At 36.5% G+C, this 20744-nt stretch overlaps 1 protein-coding gene across 2 annotated transcripts in view; it reads left to right on the forward strand.

Moving 5' to 3' along the window:
- The window catches only part of LOC145287798 (N(6)-adenosine-methyltransferase catalytic subunit METTL3-like), a 149738-nt gene that overhangs the window by 64880 nt on the left and 64114 nt on the right, over positions 1-20744 (forward strand). For both annotated transcript variants that reach the window (XR_013869200.1, XR_013869199.1), the window contains exon 2: positions 12831-15055. The gene's annotated coding sequence lies outside the window, so the exon portion shown is untranslated. The remainder of the gene's footprint in view (positions 1-12830; positions 15056-20744) is intronic.

The raw sequence follows: 20744 nt of genomic DNA on the forward strand, positions 1-20744 counted from the left end.
AATAATTTCCCACACTCTTTATCTGTGCCTAAACCTAAATATAGATTCCATGAACAAAGCTTCTTTCTTAGAACTACACGCCTGCTTTCCAGCTGACTACAATCTGATTGTCTTCAAGTCCAACGTAAACAAGTTCTTGATGAACCGTTCGCCTAAGTAATCCAATTTATAAAATTCCCACTATTTATGTTTACTATGCTATAATCACATTGACTAATGTATACCCATTAACCTTTATCCTCGAGTGGCCTCCGTGCCTTGATAAGTGGTGATTCCTGTGTGTGTGTATATATATATATATAAAAACTCTGGAATTTATTCAGGATTTCAAACAGAACTCTGATAACAGTAGTCCAAACACTCCAAATAATATGTATCAACAATTCTAATCTTTAAAAATACATTTTTATTAATATATTACATCAGTATATGTTGACTATTAGCACCCCTGGGGCATAACCGAATTACCTGAGCAAGAAGATTATTATTATTATCATGCAGATATAATTAGATTTGTTTTTAAGAGAAAACTGCAATTAAAGGACAAATATGGTTAAATGGCGTTTAAGAAATTTAACTTGATTAGATTCTATGAACAATAACAAGAAGGAATTTTAGATAAATAAAAACAAATATGTTTTCAGAAAAAGGAATGTACGTTAAGAATAGCAATACCTAAATACCTGTGACAGATGTCGGATGAGAGGATTCTTTGTGGACATGCAAATTACGTCATCACCAGGGCTATGACAAGAGAATATTTTTATCATTGTTTTGACTCTCGGGTATATGTCCAACACAGTTACACACAGTAAATCAATCAAGAACCACATTATCTAAAAACATATAAGATATTAACTAATATATACTCGAGAGTCAAAATAATGAATAGAATATTCTCTTTTCATAGCCCTAGTAATTAATGACAATATACAGAACATACATCTTTTTTCTCTTATAATAATCACATAGAAATAGTTCAATATATACACGGACGTTAATTAGTAGAAAAGGCAGCTAAGGAAATCAATTGAAGTCGGGAAGAAAACATCATGGAAGCCGGTGAAGTCCAGATCTAAAAATATGAAGTCAAAGCGTTGTAATCTCCGGAGTGTTAACACAATTTGTGAATAAATGTTATATGAAATATACGAGGTGACTTCAGTAAGTTTTCAGACTTTTTTTGTTAAATTTGTCATAGACTCTTGAAAATTCAGTTTGTTATTGCTATACGTCTTATGAGATGACTTCAGGTTCAAATGAACAGCTACAGTAGGAATTGGAATATGCTATACTAAAGCCTGATTGTCACAGTTGGTGCATTTCAAAAGCAATCTGGACATGAGGATATTTTAGAAGAACAATATGCAATAAAATTCTATTTTAAACTTGAAAAATTCCTAAAAAACGTACGGAATGCTTTAGACTGCTTTTGGACCATCTTGTATGAATTGAACATCAGTTTTTAAGTGGCATAAGAGATTCAAAGAAGGCACGTGGGAGGAGTAAGGAAAAATGGCCAAATAAAAATTTCATGGAGAAGGACTGCACTAAACATGGCTGGCTGACAATGTCTGTCATTACACGGCACCAGACACAGCTGGTTGTCATCAAAGGGGTAAGAGGAAGAATAACTTCCCACATGTCTTTTTTTTTTCATTATGTCACGTTCATGCCGTGCCCCAAAATGCTGACATGATTATGTTACAAATAAGTCTAATAGTAATAAAAACACTATTATTATTATTAATACCAATTAAAATTATAATGATAATGGTAATACTGCTACTAATAATATAATTAATAATAAAATAAAAAAAATATCTATACATATGTAGCGATACACCAGAGACATTAAAATGGATGGATAAATAACATTTCAGTTACACGTACATTTGTCATATCCACATAAATTCTGTAGAAGCAAAAAGTAAAACTTTGTCTGTTCGTGTGGACGTAAAATAAAGCAATATCACGTGACAAGGTATCCACTTTCCGTCCAATCAACGCTCGAAGAAAACACTTTTCTAAAATCTTTTTCTAACAGCCGTCACTGGCAGCCATCCAGAAGCGCAAAATCCAAATCAGTTGAATTTCATGGATAAGGACGGCACTAGACACGCAAAATCCAAATCATGTGAGTCACTGTTCAGGATTCAGTACCATGAGTAAGCAACTCGCTGCACAACTCCGTCTTGTTGACGTAAAATTACTAACATGACTTTGTGCGTCTTTTCCTCTTTGCCTGTCGTTCCAGCAACATGGTGCAAAAACGCACAACTCGTCTAAAAAGAACAATATGTTTTCATATGCCGCTCAACATAACATGTTTTTTGAGTCGAGCAGAATTACTACTTGTACAATCGACTCGGAAATATTTGCATGGAAAGGATTTACCCTTAATTGGATCTGATTATTTTAAGAAGAAATTTAATTCCTTTTTTGCTCCTACTTCTTTAAAGGGCATTATTCCCTCCGTCCAGAAAAACTCTCTCATTTAATTCCAAAATCAAAATCAAACTCTTAACATGTTTTCTCCTGTGTGATGACAAAGCACAAATAATAAAAGTGATGTTTCCTTCAATAAATTTCTATATTAAATGTGTGACTGGTCTTCATATTGCTAATTACTGACACCTTTTTTTTGTTAAGGGTTGAGAGATATTTATCTATGCTCATGCCATGGCTGTGATACCAGGTATCGGTGAATATCAACCAACCCCCCTCAGGAACCAACCGGAGTTACGCATTTCTCCCATCGTTTAACGTAGCTCTTGAGACCATTTTTGTAGAACACCCCAGGTTGGTCTCCCAACCACACTGTGACTTTGGTAGTTGTTATAATCAGATTTATAGTATATACTTGGGGTGTTCAATAAGTAATGCCCCTGGCTCATTTCTCAAAGATGAAGAGATGAAGAAGTTTGCTAAAGTTATTAGTCTTACTCTACATAGAAACCAACCAGTTTAACGCAACTCTTGAGACTATTTTTGTAGAACACCTCAGGTTGGTCCCTCCAACCATGACATGAATTCGGAAACCAAGGCTTCATTATCTCGGAAGCACTTTCCTTTCAAACACGACTTCATGGTTGGGAAGAGGTGAAATTCAGAATGTGCAAAGTCAAGAGAGTAGGAGGATGATGGAAGATGTCATAGCCACACACTCATGCTTCTGATCTGGTGACGTGTGTTGCAGACTGGAGCATTGTCTTGCAAGAGCAGAATACTTTTGCTGATCTTGCCCCATTTCCTTATTTTGATAGCTTCTCTTAATTTTCTCAAAAGTGAAGCATAATAACCTGTTGTAATTGTGGTAATCATTACTATTCTGTCCTAGTCTCAAAAGTCTTTGAGCATGATTTTCCAGTGGAGGGCTTCACGCTTGCCTTCTTTGGAGGTAGTGAGTCCAAGTCCTTCCACTATATAGACTGTGGTTTGGTCTCTGGATCAAAGTGTTCCAGGTTTCATCTTGTGTAATCAGTCTTTTGAAAAACTTTGACTCATCTTCTTGGCACATCTTCAAATTCATCCTCGAGCACTTGACACGCTCTCTGTTTCTGGAAAAAACCTGGGAATTAATCTGGAAGACACATTATATATACTCAGTGTCAAGAATGACCTTGACCTCTTGGATTATTTGGTGAATAGTCACACATCGATCTTCCAAAATGGCAGCCTTAACTCGAATGACAGATGCCTCATCAATGGCAAAAGTGGACAGGGGCGATTACGTCTGTGAGCTGTTTCCACAGATTTCTGGCCATGTTTGAATTCATGATGTCAGCGTTTTACAAGATCATATGATGAAGCATCATTCCCATACAATTCTTTCATTTCATTAGAAGTCTCCTGTGGTTTGCATCCTTTCAAATACACAAACCAGATCACTGCATGACACTCAACAAGCTCTATTTGACATCTATCTTAGTTCAAACATCTGTAACCCCAAAAGCCACAATTAGTTGAGAGCTGTAATTTGCCACATAACCCATAGAGATATAAATTATTGTGCGTGCAGAATTTCAGCTAGATCAGACAACTGGATCAGGGACACTACTTATTGAATGCCTCTCGTATACTGCGATGGCCCTAGGAAAAGGTCATAAAGAAAGACTTGAACAACGGGTTTAGGTAGAAAAGAATATATTGTGCAAGAAAGTGAATACAAAGAAAAGATTGTCAGAATTTTCCGGCTATTAGTTAAGCAGTCTGTAGTCTTGCTTTGGGTCGCGATAATTCCCCACAAGAATATTAGACTCTGGGTTTTTATAATGATTAGAAGAGTCTATTACGATTGAATGTGTAAGTTCCCATAACATATACCTATCTTTATGAAGCAAGAGGAGAAATAATAATAATATAGAAGTAAAGAGACTGATCATTTTTAGTTATGCAAGGAAAATGTTTTAAAAGATATGTCACAGTTTATGAATTGTCAAATGAAGTTAAACTAAAATAAATAATGGTAATGCTTATGACCCAACGGGTCACATGTACATCTAAATATACCATGAAATTTATTAACAACAATTTCTAGATTTATCATGGGAGAACTTGTTTATGATAACCTCTTTTCCACAGAAGAGATGTTACAGGCTTGACTCTGCTCTATCGTTATTTTCACAGCAGGTGCTCATCAGAGCTTCAATCTATGATCATCCTACGCCAGACTTTCACATAAAGCACTTGCCTGTGTCTAAATCTAAATGCAAATTCCATATACAAAGCTCCTTTCCTAGAACTGTCAGGCTGTGAAACTCTGTTCCGCTAACCTACTTTCTGGTTGACTACAACATGGTCGTTTTCAAGCCCAATGTAAACAAATTCTTGTTGAGCCTTCTCCTTAAATAGTCAATTTCGATCACTGTCCATGCATTAACCCTTAATTTCGAGTGGCCTTCAGGACTTGATAAGTGGAGACTCCCCTTGTAAAAAAAAAGAGTATCAGGATTGTTAATCTATATATATAAAAGGCAAAATGTATGTGGTCATTTTATGTATGTCTCGCAAATGCTTTTTTCACCAACGGTCCCGGGTGGTTACTATCGCTTAGAACTGTTTGTATACCTCCTAGATAATAATATCTAGGATTTGGGAATGCGGGTCGCCTCTAGATTTATTTACGTCGACTTTTATAAGATTTGCGCTATTTCGCTCTGTCCCCTGTTTGTCCTGCTTTTTAGTATAAATACAGTGAAACTAAATTCAAACGTTTGTGTTCTCGGCTTTTGCTGAAACGTCCAGAAAGCAATCAGCTTTGATCAATGTGGGGCCAAACTCCTTATATCAGACAATTGCTATTCAATCTGGACAATGGGGAGCTGGTTTCTCCCCCAACATCTTGGGAATGGGGAGCTGGTTTTCCCCTCCCTAACATCTTCGGAATGGGGAGCTGGTTTCCCCCTCCCCAACATCTTGGGGAAACAACCAGCTGAAGTTGGGTAAACAAACCCAAAAGCTGTCCCGCAGCAAAAGTTAAGTCCGCTACTTCTATTTGACCTCATTAATGAGGTCAAATAGAAGCAGCAGAGTTAATTTTTATTGTGGCCACATGTCAATTCTGTTTTTAAAACTTAAATAAATTCAAACGTGTTTCTGTTAGTATTTCGCGGTGGCCCAATGGTTAACGTCGCACGTTTTTTTTTCACACTTTAATTTCTTTTGCCTCAAAGGTTCGGTTCGATCCTCATACTTACCCTACCAAAACATTTTTTAAATTTTAACCTCCCCCCCCCCTCCGGAGTTTTGATTTACCCAAAACCACACACACCTCCAAACACCCGGGCAACGCCGGGTAGCCCCCTCCCCCGCTAGTCTCTATATATAAAAGCGAAAATGTGTGTATGTGTGTTTGCTTTTTGTGTATGTCCAAGAAAGGCTTTTTTCAGAGAAGCGGTCGGTCGGCTCACAACTTCTGAAAACTTTTTATATCACATATAAATCATAATATCTCCGAGTTAACAACGGAGGTCGCCTGTCTATTTAATTTGCTCGACTTCGGGAAGATAAATATTCAACATTTTTCGCTCGCGGCATGTCGATTAGGCTTTTTCGTATAATAAAAGTGACACTAATTCTGGCGGTATTTTTCCGGTCGCATGCCGGAAATGTCCGAAAGCAATCAGCTTTGATCAATGTGGAAATATTTTCCTTATATCAGACAATTGTTATTCAATTTGAACAAGTGGAGCTGGTCCCCCCCCCCACAACATCTTGGGAAAATAAAAATAAAAAAAGCGTTCCTGCATTAAATAAAATACTACTCCGCAGTCAAAGTTGACCTCATTAAGTCATTAAAACGTACACCTGCCAATTTAAGTAATTAAATAAATTCAAACGCATTTTCATTAGTATATCGCGGTGGCCCAGTGGTTAACATCGCACTTTTTTTTTTTCGCACTTTAATTTCCAACTTTGCCTCAAAGGTTCGGGTTCGATCCTCATACTCACCTACCAAAACTTTCTTTTTTATTTGAGCCCCCCCCCCCCCGAGTTTTGATTTACCCAAAACCACACACACTTCCAAACACCCGGGCAACGCCGGGTACCCCCCGCTAGTCTATAATGTAAATCTCACCTGTCTGTTTAAATGTATATATGTCTGCCTAAAACTTTCGACAGAGGCGACGGATTTTCATGAGATCGGTATTGTTTTGAAGCTTGACCCTTCGGACCACAAATATTGAAAAATTGTCTAAAAACATTAATTCCTTCACCCTCAACTGGGCACTTTTCTACAGGGAAAAGTCACTTTCTTCACCGATATTTTCGAAAGTCAGCCCCTCTTTTCGATTGACTAGCCTTAATTTAAACATTCGCCACTTCCGGTTTGGTTATGGACGCAATGGCAAAGACTTCACATTTGTTTTTTTCATGTTCTTTTCCTTTGCAGTACGGGTTCGAGCCTGCCTGCCTACTACCACTTTTTTTTTTCTCAAAACACACCTCCTAACACCCGGGGGGGGGGGGCATCGGGCAACCAGGCTAGTCTTACATAAAAGTTAGTGTGCAGTGCTCATTCGTGTTAGAGATCACAAACGTTTGCTTCAAGGTATATTCATGGTCTCTCAATGCGAATGAAAACCTCTTAAGTAATGTCGAGAAAGGTGGCAAATTTCACATACTTCTCAATCGTGCAAAAAATGTCGTCCATTCATTTTGACAGAGGACACCCAAGGTCTATCGTGTTTTTTTGTCACATGAGCTTTTTGCCAGGATGTAACTTTCTGCAAGCATCAACTTAATCCATAACAGAAAATACATGTGTTGCTAAACACACTGGATGAAGCATTTTACTTTTCTGAATTTTTAAGATGAGGATTGGTTATTTGTATTATTTGGATTCTTTGGACTACTGTTCTCATCTTGAGTGTCATTTTTACAACGTTTTGCAAGGACCCATGGCACAATGGTTAGAGTACTTGAAAAAAATCAATTGTAAGGTTCTCCTGAAGGTTGAAGAGTCAATTCTCAGTGCGGGCAACTGAAAAATACAATTGCTTAGGACCTCTATTCAGTTATGACTGACGGAACAAGAGCATACTACCCTCAGGACGTAAATAAAGCATTCAGTTCAAAATTCCATCCAAATTCCTGAGTTCAACAGAAACATTCCCAGATTCGTCAAGATACACGTGAAGAAGGTTGGAAGTTACATCGATGAAGACATTGTGAAAATGACCCTCAAGATGAAAACGGCACTCCGAAGAAGCCAAATAATATGAAGAACGCATTTTATTTTAGATGCATTCAAGCAAAACAACTATAAAACTTTCTAAATTTACTGGATTCAACATCAAATAAAACAAAGAGTTTATACACTGTAAAACAAAATAAAACAACCTAATCTCACTTTGTTGTTCCCGATGTCTGTTTACATACGCCATAATCACATTGACACACCGGTTCCCGTCAGATCACCGAAGTTAAGCAACGTTGAGCATGATCATTACTAAAATGGATGACCAATTTGGGAAGTCCAAGTGCTGTATGTAGGAGGACGTCGACACCTCCCTGCAAAAAGCTGCAAAAACCTAATGTCGTCATCTCCCCTAACGAGGATATAGATTCGACTGGGGACCGCTTGTGAATTTCATACTCCTATGAAACTTCCTCTTCCAGAGGAAACCGGTTAAACCCTGAATAGGGTTGGTCCTGACTGCACACACGTCTGTTTACGACCATCCATTCATTTTGACAGGGGACACACAAGAAACAGGGACTATCTTGCTTTTTTGTCACGTGAACTTCCTGTCAAGACATAACTTCCTGCACATATCCACTTAATCCCTGACGAAAAATACATGCGTTGCTAAACGTACAAGCTGAATGAATTCATTTTACTTTTCTGAATTTTTTTAGATATGGATTGGTTATTTAATGTTGAATCCTGCATTTAGGAAAAGGTTTTATCATTGTTTTGCTTGGATGCATCTAACATAAAATGCATTATTCATATTATTTCGACTAGTGGGACCTCTAGAAATTCCACAGGAGACTCATTCATATGTGGATGTTCAGCATAAATGGAAACATTTATAGCATAGGAAATTTATAGCATAAATATTTATAGCATAGGAAATTATATATATAATTTATAGCATAAACATAGCATAGCTATAAACATAGCATAGCTATAAATATAGCATAGGAAATTATATAGCATAGCTATAAACATAGCATAGGAAATTATATAGCATAGCTATAAACATAGCATAGGAAATTATATAGCATAGCTATAAACATAGCATAGGAAATTATATAGCATAGCTATAAACATGGCATAGGAAATTATATAGCATAGCTATAAACATAGCATAGGAAATTATATAGCATAGCTATAAACATAGCATAGGAAATTATATAGCATAGCTATAAACATAGCATAGGAAATTATAGCATAGCATATTATTATAACCATAGCATAGGAATATAGCATATTATTATAAACATAGCATAGGAAATTATAGCATAGCTATAAACATAGCATAGGAAATTATATATATAATTTATAGCATAAACATTTATAGCATAGGAAATTTATAGCATAAATGGAAACATTTATATTTATATATTATTGTAGCTCTTTTGTTAAAACTGCAGAAGTATGTATCTAAGTTGGCACGTACGCCCGGCAAAACCCGGTCATAAAGTATGCTTAAATATGATATTTTAATTTTTGCAGATTTCGTATATATTATTATAGAGTTAATGTTCTATCGATTTTTATATGTTATAAAGTTGCAACTTCAAAATTTAAAAAAATATCCATATGACTTGCGTGCATCAGTTTGAATCGAAACCAAAATAAAAACTTATGAATATATATATATATATATATATATATATATATATATATATATATATATATAACTTGAGTTCCTTCAGCCATAATCGAAACCAAAACTTATGAAAAATTCTTGATAAAATTATTTATAAAAAAAAAACATGACTTAAGTGTCATCAGCTGTAATCGAAACCAAAACTATGAAGAATTCTTGGTAAAATTATTTATGACAAGAAATGGAAATACATAAAAATTAAACGACCCGGATGTAAGCGTGACACAGAAAATACCACGCACGCTATCATATTAATATGTAGATTTTTCAAACTACTGCTCTCATTTTGAGTGTCATTTTCACAAACGTTTCACAAGACCCATAGTGGCGACCGAAAAATACAATTGCGGATTACTTAGGATTTCTATCCAGTCATGGCTGACAGAACGAGAGCATGCTACCCCCGTGAAGTAAATAAAGGGTTCCGTTCTAAAGTTGGGTCCTGGATATGACCTTAAACAATATCCGGTGGTGAGGCCCCAGCTTGCGGGCTTTGGGGAGTGTGGAGCCACCCTTTAATTGCCATTGCTCCCAGGTCCACTCTGATCCGGAGTGGTAGTACCTGTTAGGGTCCCAACTATGGGTTAAATAGAAACCGACTTGAAAACAACAGATAAATTCTATTTAAAAAAAATTTTCTTCAGAATCTTTGGATTCGGCATTAAACAACCTGAAAAGGGTTGATATGCCGTAAAACAAAAACAACCAACCAACCGTTCTAAAGTTCAGAATTCAATATTAAATAATCCGAAAGGAGTTGATATGTCCTAAAACAAAACAACCCAATCTTGCTTTGTTGTTGGGTGTCTGTCTGCAACCACTTGTTAAAGAAGCAGCAAACATTTGTGCGTATCAGTTCCACTATAAGCCATAAGCGTAACTTGAATGTAAACATGTTTAAAATGTCTTTTCTTGTTTCTAGGATATTCATTTAAAAAAAATTTTTATTTATTTATTTTTTTTTTTTTACTGTATTAATCTTTACATTGTATTTATATAAACATATATATGTAAACAGCAATAGCAACTTCTAGAACCATGAAAATCAATATCTCATTGCTTATGGGCAGATTGTATGAGCAGTGGAACGTCTTATTAATCTGAACTGTTATTAACTGATTGAGGTCAGTAAAAATAAACGCAAAAAACAATATGCGCACCAACAGTAGGTTCGATCACGAGTCTGTTCAAAAATATCACTTGTAATGAGGCTTAGATGCATAAAAAAAATGTTGGTACTCTGGTAAATCGCGGTACCATATTGCAATAGAAGATACTATTCACACAAGTGGCTGCACTTCTGCTTAGTTTGCCAGGTGACAAGATCGGGAGAAAAAAAACAAAAAAACTTTGTAGATGGGTTCTTTATATACAGGTGGAAGTAATTTTCCTATGAAGAGAATAGTGGTCGTTAGGACAAATTGGAGAGGTAATCAAGTTTTTTTTATATTCTCACTGATGGCATATTTAAATTTTTTTTTTACTTTTAAAATCACTACTATATATTGGGTACAATATAATAATCAATAGAGGTCCTATAATAATACGAAATCTGCATAAATTAAAATCATATTAAAGCATATTTTATGAGCGGGCAATGCTGGACGGCTTGCTGGTATATATATATATATGTATATATATATATATATATATATATATAATGTAAATTGAATCAAATCACAACCTACATGAATAGAAATTCACTCATTTTGGCGTTAAGCTCTTACAGCTGTTTTGTGAAAGGATGGACAATTACCTCTCGTCCATAGAACTGTAAATCTTCCATCCAGTCACTCCTCAGAGACGCTTACAACTATTCCCAACAAGTTCTTCAATCCGTTGTGAACACGTTTATTTTTTCCCTCCATATTAAATGGATCTCGTATTTATACTTAGTTTTTAGTTTCGTACAACCCTTACAGTCAAGAACATCCTCCTATAACTTAGTTTTTAGTCTATTTTGGGGGCACTATTTTAAATGAGTCTCGCTTTTTAAGGATATTCTAATTTAATTTTAGCTTTTATTTATTTAGATTTCGCTGGTTCAAGGAACGAACGAGAAATCAATCAAACCCTGAATTCAGGATCCAGGATAGGATATGTACAATTACACATGGATTTGGGGGTTTTAAAAAAATGGGGGATCATGTGAAAGTTAGTAAAACAATAAAAACTTCGTTATTTACGTTATATATATATATATATATATATATATATATATATATATATATAGAGAGAGAGAGAGAGGGAATTAGACTGGAGGTCTAGAAGAGCAAAGTGTAGCTTAACATATTAATATATTAAAGGAACATTGCTCATCGTACTGCAGATATATAATAAGCTCAATAGGTATATTTATCCTAGAGCTATATTAATATTGAGTATAAAAATATATACAGAGCCCCGCAAGAATCGAAACCAAAACGTTTAGCTTATGATTTACTTTTTCCTTTGATGTTAATGCCTGAGCTATGAAGACATGTTTGCTGCAAAGATAAAAAATAAAACATGCACCAATAGCTATTATGTCACGCATGCCATTGTTCAATTTTCACCTGGCAAATTTGATTTTTTTAATTTTCACACTTTTGCACTGATTTTCCCCGGATAAAACCCAAATATAAAGTTTCGCATGGTTTCGGGTACCCTATATATTAAGTTTCATGTCTCTAGATCAAAAACTGACAGGAGTTTGATAGGCAAAAGTTTTTATACAATACATATACGCATACATAAATATATATAGAAAGAGGTTTGTGTTTACTATAACCTTTTTACGAAAATATTACAACAAGTATAAATCATGTAGAATATCTGCATGAATAGAATTACACGTAATAGTTAACTAAAGATGATCATCTCCTAAGGAAACCGAAAAAACTCATAAGGAATTAATTAAAATGAATGTCTAAAAGAATATGCAAATTGACTAGATTTTTTGCAGATGAATGCAATTCCACAACCCATATAAAACAAAGTTGTATTTTCTTTTTAAATAAATAGAAAAATGGGTTTTTAATATGAATATAAATACACACACACAAAAATAATTATAGGAGTATATATATATATATATATATATATATATATATATGTGTGTGTGCAAGCAGCTCATTTCAAGCGTCAGTTGCATACAAACTCTGCAAAAGCTCAAGTCTGCTCGTTTTATTTCTGAAACCGGGAGACCAATCCCTAAACATCACGTGGTTTGGAATATAACTATTCTAGTGTATAAATATCGCTTCATTCCTGCAAAAGTTTTTCTGTCAACGCCATTTGCAGTTCTTATGCCGATGACATTTTTAATCTATACTTTTATTGCATTTTTTTTTTTTTCATTGAAATATTTAGAGAAAAAATGTTTCAACCCAAAATCTTGTATGTTTCTCTAGTCCTCCTCAACATTCACCCTGTTTAATCATACTTAATGAGCAGTTACAATGGCATATACATAAATTTACAATATTTTATTTTCGTCTTTTTCAGAATCTTAGCTCATGAAGGCTGCAAATCTGTCGCATCTTCTGAGTTCGTTGAAAGCAGTTCATCTCAAATGTGGTGATGCCAGATCTTCATTCTCCAGTAAAGTAACCACCTGCATGCAAAGTTTTGCAAAAACTCAAGTCTTCTCATTTCTTCTTGGAAACCAGAAGGCCAACCAACCCCTAAACATCATATGGTCTGGAATATAACTTGCGAATGATACCAACCTCGTCTATCTTGGTATAAATCTGGACTGCATCCTCTCATTCAAGGAATATGTACAGAAGACAAAAATAAAAGCCAGCTTCTGGAACAACATCCTACAAAAACTGATCAAATCCAAGTGTGTGTGTGTGTGGGGGGGACATAGACATAGAACGTGCACACACACACACACACACACATTGTACTACCTTGGTTATGTGCTACTCCTCTGCAGAGTATGTGTGTTGTGTTTGTGAGAGATTAATGCATGCTGAAAAACTAGACTCAATTTAACATTGAACAATACCATCCGTTTGATCACTGGCTTCTTTAAACAATCCTGAACAATTGACACCTCCTCACAAACATTGCCCTTCAGATGTGAAATGGGAATTGCCAGCTGAGTAAAGATCACAAACGCCATCTCTGTCATGGGCATACACCAGTGGTTCAATGACTTAAGTCAATCTGAAGCTTCTTTAACTATGTCAGACCCCTAACAACATTTGAGAAACAAACCACTCGTGATCCAGAATCTCCATACATGCAAATTCAACCGTTTCTTTATCATAGGTGTGAATCAACTGTCATCTGATCTCTTCCTGAGATCAGATGACAGCTATGGTTCCAACCTCCTACTGATATTTGAATCTCCTCTTCTGATTCAAAAATATCCTGGTTCACGTGAAAAACATTCAGTTGCCTGAAAACAGGAATGGGACGATCAAAAGTTGCTATGACCAGACGAGGTTAAAAAAATAACCCAAACTATCTGCAAATGTGAAAAGAAGGATTACAAGATGTAGTACCGCCTTGTTTACTCTCTGCTGCCCAATCGGTGCAGATTAGAAGATATTGCAGAGTATAACATCAATGCAAAAAGTGGGAAACTGTTTTATGACCACAAGCTTCAAAGACATGCAAAGAAGAAAAAGCAGAAAGGTCTTCTTTCGAGACGTCAAGGAAGTGAATTCTTCAGAAAAGCCATTAATCTGGTTCCACCTGTACTAAAATCCACATCTATCAAGCTCTCATCTGTGCCACTCTATTGTACGGCTGTGAAGCCTGGCCAATGAGAGCAAGCGACCTACAAAAGCTTGAAGTGTTCGATCACTACAGTTTGGATCACATCCTTTGTGTTCAATGGCAACAGGTCATCTTAAATGTTGCTGTTTGTTCTTATTGCGACATGTCCTCTTTGCATCAACAAGCTTTCCTCTCAAGATGTCTTTGCTGGTTTGATCACGTTCTTTATCATCCCTCAGGTTATTGCATCTACAAAGTAATCGAACCAGCCCCTTTTTCCGGGTTAGAAAAGATGACACAAAGGTCTAAAAATTAGGGTCCTGGATATGACCTAAAACTATATCCGATGGTGAGGCCCCAACTTGCGGGCCTTGGGGAGTGTGGAGCCACCCTTTAATTGCCATTGCTCCCAGGTCCAGTACCTGTTAGGGTCCCAACTATGGGTTAAATAGAATCCGACTTAAAAAACAAATATACCCCATTAAAAATCTTCTTTCAAAATAACTAGATTCGGTATTAAATAACCTGAAAAAGGTTGATATGCCGTAAAGCAAAAACAACCAAACCAAATCTAAAAATTAGGCTCAGAATGATAAAAACGATATACCAGAATGATAAAAACGATATACCAGAATGATAAAAACGATATACCAGAATGATAAAAACGATATACCAGAATGATAAAAACGATATACCAACCTGGGCCCTCGATGTTCGTTGCTGGAACTGTGATTAGTTAATTCTTGTATCTGTTGCTGTGGTAACCCGTTGTGTCTGGTCAGAATTTGTTTTTCTCTAGATCGAATCGGCCCAACTACTCCATCGAAGGTAAATGCCAAAACAAATACAAGTTCTTTGAGGCTGGAAGAAATCAAAATGTGGCTCAGAATGGTGAATCATGATGCTCTCGTGCAATGGATTGCTTTATTTGGAATGCAGTGAATTCATTGGAGGGAGACAACTCAACCGACCTAGAGTGGATGACGTCACAAATGAAAGTAAGTAGTTTTTTTTCAACACTTATTTTGTTTTTTTCTTTTAAAATCTAAGTTTTTAGAAAGCAGATTTTTATTTAAAAAAAACAATTACTGATTTTAATTGAAATTAAAAACAATGCTTACATTGAAGGGGGAAAAAAATCCACTAAAATTTTGTTTTTTTTTCTGTTACAGAATTTTTGAGATGAGGATTGATAATTTGTATTGTTTGGACGACTATTCTGATTTTAGTGAACTGAATCTCCTCCCTAAATCTACTAACCCAAGAACTCGCATTCTTTTAATGTAACCATACTATGGAAGTTTTCGATTCCACACATATTTCTATATACTGTTCAAATTTAATCTTCCTCTGAGATCATCACTCACATTACACATTCATTGGATCATTTTCATATCATTTCTTTCCATGCAACGCCTGTCCTTAAACCTCACTGGCCTGGCTTTATTTCGATACATTTCACCGTGTAGACATGTCTCTGCTTTATCATTATTTTCATAGCAAGCGCTCGTCTAAGCTCCAATCTTCTATGCCTGCCAGACATTAATGAGAAACACTCATCTAGCTGAAAACACTCTCAATAATTTCCCCCACTCTTTATCTGTTCCTAAACCTAAATGTAAATTCTATGAACAAAGCTTCTTTCTTAGAACTGCACACCTGTGAAATTGTCTTCAGTTTTCCTGCTTTCCAGCTGACTCCAATATGGCCGTCTTCAAGTCCAATGTAAACAAGTTCTTGATAAGCCGTTTCCCTTAAGTGATCCAATTTACCAAATTTACACTTCTAACGATTACTATGATATTGTCCTTTTGACAACTGTACACTCTTTAATCCTTATCCTCGAGTGACCTCTGGGCCTTGATAAGTGGTGACTTCTTTGTAAAAAGAAAAATGTCTGATATATTCCTATGTTTTCTTTGACCTTTCACTGTAAACTGGACCTGTTACCTCAGCTGTTCTATATCTACTAACTCAGAGTTAGCATCCATTCTTTCAATGTGACTATACTGTCTTTAAGACTTAAATTACGTATCCATCATATCATTCTCATATCATTTCTTTCCATGCAACGCATGTCCTCAACCGTTGCTGGCTGAGCTTTACTTTCATACATCATCACACTGTGTACACATGCCAGATTGACTCTTCTGTTCATCAACAGTCATAACGGTGTATTCGTTAGTAATGGCATAAGTTCATAATTCTTGCAACCACACCTGCTCCACAATGTGCTCCAATGACATCACGAAGGTAAAAGAAAAACAAAAAACTTTTCGATAACCTCAAATCTCCACATCTGAGTTCCCATCCATCTTCATTGTCTTACACTTGTTGCACACAAATTGTATATTATCTTTTATACAAAGGGAAGTTGTTTCTGTGTGTGTGTGTGTATATATATATATATATATATATATATATATATATATATGTGTGTGTGTGTGTATATATGTCCAGCTAAAACTCAAAATCTACAAAACAAAGACTCACAAAGTTGGTATGTTCTTGATCAACATTATATACTTTCTCCACATCTGAGCTCTCATCCATCTTCACTGTCTTACACTCCTTACACACAAACTGGTCATCTTCTCTCAACCTATTAGTAATTCCACTGCATTTCTTATGTACCCAATGTTTACAAGTACCACAAAAATTTGAATTGTACCAAACTCCTTTTTCTACAAATTGTGCTAGGGAACCCCTGTACCATAATGTGCTGCGACATCGCGTAGACAGCAGCCGCTGCAGTTAAATAGAGAGAAGAGCAGTAGGAGGTAGCAAGATTGGTGATATCACGCAGATATAGCAGTAGGAGTGGTAAGACAGAGAGAGTGGAGGGAGAGAGACGTGATGGGATGAAGAGCAGGCAGAAGAGAGCTGACGACAATGAATTCCTGCTAGCCAGTGACAGCTCTGTCAGCTCTTTGTAAAAAAAAAAAAAATAAAAAATAAAAAAAGCCAAGTACGTCCAAGGATGGAGTACTGTTGCTGCATCTGGGCAGGAGCTGCTAAAAACAGCCTATCCTGCCTTGACAGAGTACAAAATAGACTTTGTAGCTTAGTAGGGATGCCCTTTTCTCTTCCGTGCAACTTCTCTCCCACAGAAGAGACGTTGCGAGCCTGTCTTTGTTTTATCATTATTTCCATGGCAATGCTCGTCTGAGCTCCAATCTCTGATCCCCCCTCGCCAATCTTTCATGAAAAATGTCCGTCTAGCTGAAACCACTGTCAATAATTTTCCCCACTCTCTATCTGTGCCTAAATCAAAGCATAGATTCCATGAACAAGGCTTCTTTCTAAGAAGTGCACGCCTGTGGAACTCTCTTCCGTTTGGCTATTTCCCACCTGACTGCAACTGGGATGTTTTCAGGTCCAACATAAACAAATTCCTGATAAACCACCCCCTTAAGTAAGACACTTTATCAAATCTCCATTACTAACGATTACTACGATATTATCCCATAGATTAATGTACATGCAGTAGCTCTTATCCCTGAGTGGCCTCCAGGCCTTGATAAGTGGTGAGTACCATGTAAAAAAAAAACAAAAAAAACTTTCTTTATTTGTTTGGCTCTTCGGCAGGGTCGACAGACAAGAAGAAGAACGAAATAAGAACATCTACAATAAAAATACACCCCTCCCTTTTTGGGGGAGTGGATGGACTGGGGTAAGAGCTATTTAACCGCCCAGTAATTCCACTGTATATGTAAGTGAAGCATTAGAAGCAAATAGCCATTCTTGTGAATAGATAAATGGATGGAAATGCATCATACAATAATAATCTTCAAGCTCATATTTAACCAATCAACAACAATTTCTATATGATCTAATTCAGTAACTTTGTACTTTAATAACTTATTTGTCACTAGCAGGGTGATCCGACGTTGCCTGGGATTTCACACTGCCATATTTTTATTGTCATTGAAACCGATGAAATAGTCCATTTTTCAATCAAATCGATATATTGCCTGCTCTAATTGGGGACCCGTCATGATGCACCTGGAAGAAGTTTCACATGCCTTTCACCGTGACTAAGTTCACAATATATTGTAGTTTACATTGCACTGTAGAGAACCTACTGTTGATTTTATAAATATATAGAATATCATAAAACAAACAAAAAAGAAACAACCCAACTAAACACCATGAATAAATATTTGAAGATATAAACAAAATAGCTGAATCCAAAAAGGGTTGATATGCCATAAAACAAAACAAAACAACCAAACTAAACACTATGAAAGTGAGTAATTTTGTGTTTTCCTGTTGAATATACGGCATAATCCCGTTGACACACCGGTTCCCGCTGGATCACCGAAGTTAAGCAACGTTGAACCTGGTCAGTACTAAATGGGTAACCATTTGAGACTTTCAGATGCTGTATGTGCTCTCCGCTTATCTCGGCATTGTTTCCAGTCGTCCTGGTTTTCTCCTTGCCACTGGACTCAAACAGTGCCGATTCTCGAGAGGTTTGGTTGGGGATTGTGCAACCCTTGCCTCACAATTATATGCGTTACTGCCCCTAAGAGGTATCCTTTGTCTTTCAAGACTGAGCAGAAGCATTCCTGATTAATAATAACTAGGGCTACAACAACAGCATACTCTTTTCCTTGTTTTGATTCTCAGGTGTATATCCATTGATATCTTACATGTAGAGTGATGTGGTTCTTGTTTGATTAATTGTGTCTAACTATATAATAATAATATCAGATATATACTTGAGAGTAAAAACAATGAAAAGAATATGCTGTTGTCACAGCCCTAATAATACTTTATCAGCCAGTCGTGGTTCTCTCCAGAATGTGCTGAATTACTATTTCCATTGCTTCTAACATAATAGATGTACTCAGACTAAAGCCGCCATCATGACTGCCAGTAAAAGAGTAATAAAGAACGCGAGAGAGTTGTATTCTCAGTCCGTCAAGCAAAGTAGCTAAGCAGTGATTTGGTTCCAACCAGTTTTGGCAAATAACAAACAGGGTCCTGAATAGAAGCTTGTGCTCTATCTCAACCGTCATCTATGGATCGGAGGTAAATCTGTCAGCATCACACAAAGTCAAACTCCTTAGCAAGAACTTTGCAGCTAATTCTTTTCTCTCCATGCAACGTCTATCCTCAACCCTCACTGGCAAGGTTTCACTTCTCATCCATCTCCCTTGTTTTACTCTTCTTGCACATAAATTGTGCATTATCTCTATATATAAAAGCGAAAATGTATGTATGTATGTATGTTTGTGTGTATGTTTGGATGTTTGCTAAAAACTTTCGACAGACGCGACGAAAATTCACAAACTCGGTATCACATTGAATCTCCATCCTTTGCTCGAAAAATATCGAAAAATTGGCCAAAAACGTTAACTTTTTCACCCCGAAATCAACAATTTTCGACAGGGGGTGGGGAGGTCAACAAAAACGGTCCTCTCGTGACAATGACCGATTCTCCGCATGCGTCAGATGACGTGGTGACCTGATTTACTTTAAATAGTTGAAAAACCGAATAAATTTAATGTACGTCACTTTAGCTCAGTTGGTTAAGGCGTTGGTTCAGTATCTAAATCTTTTGGGTTCGAATCGTGGTGTGAGATGTTTGTTTGTTTTTTTCGATTTTTTTAAATTTAAATATTGAATCATTGTTATTTAAGCTATTTTTCACGTAACGTTCGTTTTTCTGATTTTTTTTTTTTTACTTCGCTTATTCTTAGCGACACCCCAAAACACCCGGGTACCCACCGATTTTTTTAAATTTTAATATCGAAACAGGCTTATTTAAGCCATTTTTCACGTGTTCGTTTTTCTGTTTTCATCATTCGTTTTTTTGTTTTTTTCCCCGCTTAAGTGTTAACGTTGTTTTCTTTTTTTACTTCGCTTATAACAAACAAACCTACATTGTCGTCGTCGTCATAACGCTCGACGACTTCCGGCCGCGCACCTGTCAATATGATTCTTACTTAAATAAATTCAAACATCGTTCACTAACTCATTCTGGCTGGCCGACTTTATTTTCAAACTTCGCCTCAGGGCTTCAGGTTCGATTCTACCCCCCCCTCCAAGTTTTTTTTCTTATTTAACACCACACGCACCTACAAACACCCGGGCAACGCCGGGTACCCCCCGCTAGTCTTTCATATAAAGGGCAGTTGTCTATATGTATGTATGTATGTAGGTATGTATGTATGTGTATATTTGTGTGTGTGTATATGTGTATTGGGGTGGAGAGGGCTCCCGTAAGCCGTGGTGAAGGCAACCTTTCTAGGTTGTTGGTTGTTTTTGTATTACGGCCTATCAACCCTTTTCGGGTTATTTAATGCCGAATCCAAAGATTTTGAAAAAAATTTTAATAGAATATATTTGTTTTCACGTCGGTTTCTATTTAACCCATAGTTGGGACCCTAACAGGTACTACCATTCCGGGTCAGAGTGGACCTGGGAGCAATGGTAATTAAAGGGTGGCTCCACACTCCCCAAAGCCCACAAGCTGGGGCCTCACCACTGGATATAGTTTAAGGTCATATCCAGGACCCCCATTGAGGGACTTTTACCCTCTGCAGGGAGGCAGTCGGCGTATTCTAATGCCCCACCGACAGGGCCACCTTTCTAGGAGAAGCAAATCTCTGATTTAAAAAACCATAAAGCGGAAGACCATTACCCGCTTTAAGCTGGTCTGCAGTTTAATTTGTTGCT

Source organism: Euprymna scolopes, chromosome 11, assembly GCF_053919585.1.
Source record: "Euprymna scolopes isolate OS-2025 chromosome 11, ASM5391958v1, whole genome shotgun sequence".
Taxonomy (NCBI): domain Eukaryota; kingdom Metazoa; phylum Mollusca; class Cephalopoda; order Sepiida; family Sepiolidae; genus Euprymna; species Euprymna scolopes.